The sequence below is a fragment of the Myxine glutinosa genome, chromosome 5 (genome assembly GCF_964187855.1).
Source record: "Myxine glutinosa chromosome 5, kmMyxGlut1.1, whole genome shotgun sequence".
NCBI lineage: Eukaryota > Metazoa > Chordata > Myxini > Myxiniformes > Myxinidae > Myxine > Myxine glutinosa.
In genome coordinates, this window is record NC_136265.1 from 201,059,775 (window position 1) to 201,065,774 (window position 6,000).

Below are 6,000 nucleotides of genomic sequence, written 5' to 3' on the forward strand. Positions count from 1 at the left end.
GCAAAGGCGACATCCGCACATATTGCTGACATACCGACTGTGGGACCACCCGCCACACCAACTAAGGACGATATCATAAATTTGCAGAACGCTGCACCGACGGCCGAACACGAGGACTGGCTCAAGCGAGGGGCGATACGCCTCGGGCCAGGAGAAATATGGACCCTTGACGAGAAACCTATAGTACCCCAGGCCTTACTGCCTTGGCTGGCACGCATGGCTCATCAGAATGGTCATGTGTGCCAGAGGGGGGTGATGGGACAGATAAACTACACTTGGGCAGCGCCAGGACTGTCACGGATTGTATCCGAAGTGTGCCGATCGTGCGTGGTCTGCCAGCAACACAATAGAGGGGCGCCGCCGAGACATGCACATGATGGGGGACGGCCCCCGCCTAGTGGGCCGTTCGCAACTATCGAGTTCGATTTTACAGAATTGGAACCAAGCATGTCGTTTCGCTATGTGTTGGTAATCGTAGATACGTTCACCAAATGGGTCGAAGCTTACCCATGCGTCAAGTCCGATGCCCCGACAGTAGCGAAGCGCCTCGTAAGGGATTTTATGTGCAGATTTGGCATCCCCCAGATAATTTCGTCAGATCAAGGGGGTCATTTCACGGCGCAGGTGGTTAAGGGCATCCTGAAGGCGTTGGGCGTTAAGCAGTCCTTCCATTGCGTTTACCACCCACAGTCATCGGGACTTGTGGAACGAACGAATAAGACTTTAAAGAATAAACTAGCGAAACTTTGCGCAGACACAGGCTTGAGGTGGCCAGAGGCTCTCCCGCTTGCGTTGATGAGCATCCGTTCCACCCCGGGTCGCACTACGGGCCTTTCCCCCCACGAAATATTAATGGGACGACCTATGAGCTTGCCCGTTTCAGCACCAACAGACATGTCCACCCTTGCTTTGCCAGTAATGGATGACATGCTTTTGAGATTTTGCATAGGCTTGTCCAATGTGGCACGCAGCATCCATGCTCGAGTACGAGAGGCGCTGCCTGAACCAATAGGCCACGCCATCCACGACTTCCAGGCCGGCGACTGGGTGCTCGTAAAGCACTTCACCCGCAAGGCTGCTTTGGAGCCACGGTGGAAGGGACCATTCCAGGTGCTACTGGTCACACCGACGGCAGTCTTCTGCGAGGGTAAACCTTCGTGGATCCACGCCACCCATTGTAAGTTGTCCATCCCCGCACCACAAGCCACACAAGACACTACACCCCACACAGCTGAAGACAATGCACCGTCTAGGGCACCACAGTCTCCTAAGGGTGGCGATTACGGTCATGATGATGGGAATTCTGGGCAGCTGCCGCAAACCCCCTGCCAAAGATAGGCTCTTGCACTTTGAGCTATCGAGAAAGGACCTCCCCAAGTACCCAGGACCCGACAATTATTCAGCATTTCCCCTCTACCCCGTCAAGTATATAACGGCTCGCTGGGGAGACAAAATAGCGGTGAATTGCTGTAACTTGGAAACGAGCTTTAAGTGGTTATCTGTAAGATGGGTGGAAGCTATAGTGGTACACAATAAGACACCACAGGCATGCATGACAAGACCACGCCTAGTCCTGACTAAGGTTAGGAAAGTGGAAAACGGAACATACACTGGGGACATAAGTAGTCGATATGCCCCAGGATATCGATGGGGCAAGGGCATTGAGAATACTACCCTCATGTTGCATTATACCCCCATTGGTCCGGATACAACAATGATACTTGAATGTGGAATATGGCCCCCTCGCACAATAATCCCAAATGGAACTGCACCCTACTTACGACCTAGTTGCGCCGCTTACGTCATCAAAACCCCGCCTGCCCAGGAAGTAAGAAGGAAGCCAGAGGAGAACACATACTGGAAGGTCGCACGGCATATGGCCACATTACAGAACAGGACACGGTGTTGGATGTGTATGCACCTTCCCCGCACCAGCACAGCAGGAATACCAATGGTAGTGTTACCCCTATCACTCAATGATTTGTGCTCAAAGCCACTAGACACCAAATGCCTTAGTACAACCCTGACAAGCCAAGGTTCTGACGGAACCGCGTGTAAACGAGTTTTCCAGTACTCGCCCCCCATCCAGCCCCGACACTTTGAGGAACGTCCGGCGCCGGTTTGGGTTAAGCCGGCTAAGGGGGCCCTATGCTTAGAAGGAAAGGGCCAAATAATGGTAGGTAAATCCGTGTGTAGAGATACCCTCCTCGCGGACCCTAGGGAAGGGAAACACTTGCTGCTAGTAAATGTTACAAGTTCGCCCTTACATAACCTCACACACCTCCAGTTGGCATGGGAAGGGGAAAACGGAACAAACACTATCGCAGACCTTCGCACTTGCATGACCACTCATTTAGTGGCTCCACACGGAACCATGTTTGTATGCGGGAACAAAGCTTACCCGTATTTACCTGATAATTGGGGAGGTATTTGCTATTTAGGATCAGTTTTCCCAGAAATGGAAATGCGACAACACTTGCATAATACCCCTGCACTCATAAGGACACAACGAAGCACCTATTGGCACGACGACGGCACCACCACCTTACACGGCGCTGATTGGGAGAAGGCCGTTAGTTTCTTCTTCCCATGGGCTGGGACGGTCATGAGCAGTTACCGCATTGACAAAATTGCGTTAATCTTAGAAAGTGTGGCCAACGCCACCGCTACAGCACATGACGAAATGTTGGACACAGTTGTCCACCTGCGTACAATGGTTATGCAAAATAGGGTTGCGTTAGATATGCTATTGGCAGAACAAGGAGGGGTATGTGGGATAATTGAGGGTAGATGTTGCACTTTTATTCCTGATCCCTCACAGGGGGTCAGTGCTGCTATTATAAGGTTAAGGGAAAGCGCTCATACATTGACAAGGGACCGAATGGATCGGGAAGCCTCCCACCAATGGCTTACCGACTGGTTCAAAGGGTGGACAGGCACGATTGTAAAGTGCGTATTGACCGCCTTGGCAATAGTCCTTGGAATCGTGGTTAGCTGTGTAATAATCAAGACTTTAGTCCTTGCGTGTGTGAGAAAGTTTTCCACAGGATGGACACTGAAGACGACAACAGAAAAGGCCATGGTGATGATCGACAAGCTGATCGCAGGTCCAGATGACACACCGGCCGTCGACGTGACCGCAGACCGCGGATCCTGGAACGACGACCCGAACGAGCCACTGGGCCGCGACAATGAGATCTCCACTTCCGAAGATTGTTCTTCCATTGTTGATATTACCGATAATGATGTTGATTACACTTTTGCGGACCTCGAAGCATTTCAGGCTGCCAGGAGGCCGATTACTCTGGGCCCCAACACGTCGCATGCAGACGTCAACGAGTTCCTAAGGGACTCCTCTCGTTTCTTCTCGATGTGTAAGGCTATGACTATTGCTGGCCGCCGACGCCGCAGGCCTACGCCACCTGAGAATAATGTTACCGATGATGATGTGGGCCACTTGCAAGGGTCCCCGACTGATGTTTATGTCTCAATGCAGGCTCTGCCTCTTTATGTTTCACGAGCTCACCTTTATGTCTCACAAGCTCACAGTGAGTCAAACGCCACTGACCCAGTCCGGGATTTGGACCCAGCTGCAAACCCAAGCCCGGATGGAGAGGAACTCGATCGTGGAGATACTCTGAGTTCCGAATCTGATTGTTTTACGAATTCGTCCAGGGATAGCAGCGATGCAAGCAGCATCGCCTCGGACGATCTCGACTTTGACCCAAAGGAAGTCGCTCTCCCTCCTTTGGACCGTTATGCTTTATTTTATGGCCATAGGTTTGAGCCACCTGATACTGACGATGTTGTGTCTTCCCCAGATCACCAGCATGTAAGAGACCTCATGAACATGAATATCGATTGAGCGCTGAAGATCTACAAGGATTTCACCTGGGGAAGCCTGGGCGAGCTCCAGTTGGGGAGGAGTCCTGGCCACACCTCTGTGCTCCAAGGGTGGGTCGGGAGATCTTCCTGGGTGTGGACCCCGGTGGAACCAGAGGTCTTCGTTGTGGATTTGACACGCTATTCCATCTTCATGCCTCTACGGTCTCACCTCATACACCCATCTACACCTGACTTACATCATACACCCACTTACACCCACTTACACCCACACACCCGCGGATCATCCTGCTGAGTGCGATGTGCGGTACTGGGTACGGGACATGCTCACTGGGCTGCATTCGCGCGGTACGTTTAGTGAACCCTTTACACTGTCTCTCTCACCTCTCTTGGTGGATTTTTCATGCCATTTGATCACCCTGCTTTTACGGACTTATACACTGTATACTTTGTATACTCACATACAGACGCGAATCATCCTACTGAGTATGTGTGGTGCTTTGGGTACGGGACATGCTTACTGGGCTGCCTTCGCGTGATATGTTGAATGACTTTCCTGATTGGTTTTGTTTCTGCTTTGTTTGAAATAAAGGCCTTTGATTGGCTCGTAGATAACTTTGTATCTTAGATCCAAAAGGGCGGTATGTAGGGAGCTGTAATGCCCCTCCCCCTTTGTATATCCTTGCTGCTTTACCAATTACCAAGTATAACCAATTATATGTTTTGTTTTGACTGATTGCTGTACTCTTTATAATACTTAGTCCTTTCTTGTGCATTGAGGATGTGTAATATCCTAATAAGGAGTTCTGTGCCTGTGAGCTCTTGGCCTGTGTGGGCACAATCTCTCGTTCTGCCTCCCCTGGCCTTGGTGGCAACTGTTATCTCTCAGCCTCCCTCTAGACTTTGCCAATATCCTGTGGGCTGACACATTTACGAGTGTCCCCTCCTTTTGTAACTTTCCCAACCAAGGTTTCTATACAGAAAGTTGTAAACATGTTGCCACATATGGCTGACCATCTCCTTATCTGAGTTAACCTATGAGTGGCCTTGATGAGCTTCCTCTAACTAACTGAACAACAGGATGGGACTATGGTGGGAGGGCCAATGAGCCCATTCTGTCTCTGTATCTTGTGAGCTAAAACCACACCCGATATTCCTTATATAAAGCAAGTTTAAATCGAATTATTTCAGAGCATCTTGTTGTAGTGTTGGTCATTTCATGTGAACCTTCTGCGACATCTTGCTGTCCGCAAGCTTGTGTAATCGAGTTCTAATAAATATATCCGTTGCTCCTTTTCTCTGAGTCTTCTGAGTCCCAAGTTCTAAGTCCCGATCCGACATATATATATATATTGTTACAGACGCGGTTTTAGATGTTATTTTACCGAGCGGTGGTGTATTACCGCGTCCGTAACAGTTACTCCCCGATTAGAACCCTATCCCGCCCGATTCATCTCCCGAACGTTGGCCGAATCGCGCTACGCTAAATCAATGAAGGAAAGGACACAACGGCTGGGATAAATGAAACGACACAAGGGGGTACAGTTCTCAAGACCTCCGGAGGAGGATATAATTGCTGATGCAGAAAAGGGGTAGATTACACGGTAAGAGGTAAAGCACAGAAAAGATGGGCACTTAGACACAGTCTTATCTTATTCCCGACAGACCACAGACAAACGGGACAAGACTGACTTACACAGGGATTGATGGCAAGGAAGGACAGGCAGTCGATAGCACAAGGTGCACCTTGGCTCAGGGGCAGAATCAACACGGTCCGGTCCAGAGATGCGGGGAGGTATTTCAGCGCTCGGAGGTGGCGTCCTTCTCTCTCCAAGCTGAGGGCGCATCTGACGTCACCTCCCTCTTCCTGCGCATGCTCAGCGGGGAGTGACACGCCCTCGGCTCATTGGCCCCGCCCAAGATGGGATCGGTCCGCCGCTTCTATTGGGTGCGGGGGGTTACCGGGCTCCGCCCTTGACGAGGAGCTGACAGCGAGCCCCTGCGTGGTAACCCCGTCGGAGCACATGTTCAATGGCGGCTAACCAAGCCGGAGTGAGGACGCACACTCCCCGCGCCGCCGCCGCTGTTGTTGTTGTTGTTGTTGTACCATGAGGAAGAGCTGCGGGGAGGTATTGGGAGGTCCTAAACTTTCTAACG

General features: G+C 51.0%; 1 protein-coding gene across 1 annotated transcript in view; it reads right to left on the minus strand.

The window, feature by feature from the left end:
* The window catches only part of HAAO (3-hydroxyanthranilate 3,4-dioxygenase), a 138,083-nt gene that overhangs the window by 83,837 nt on the left and 48,246 nt on the right, over positions 1 to 6,000 (minus strand). The window lies entirely within an intron of this gene.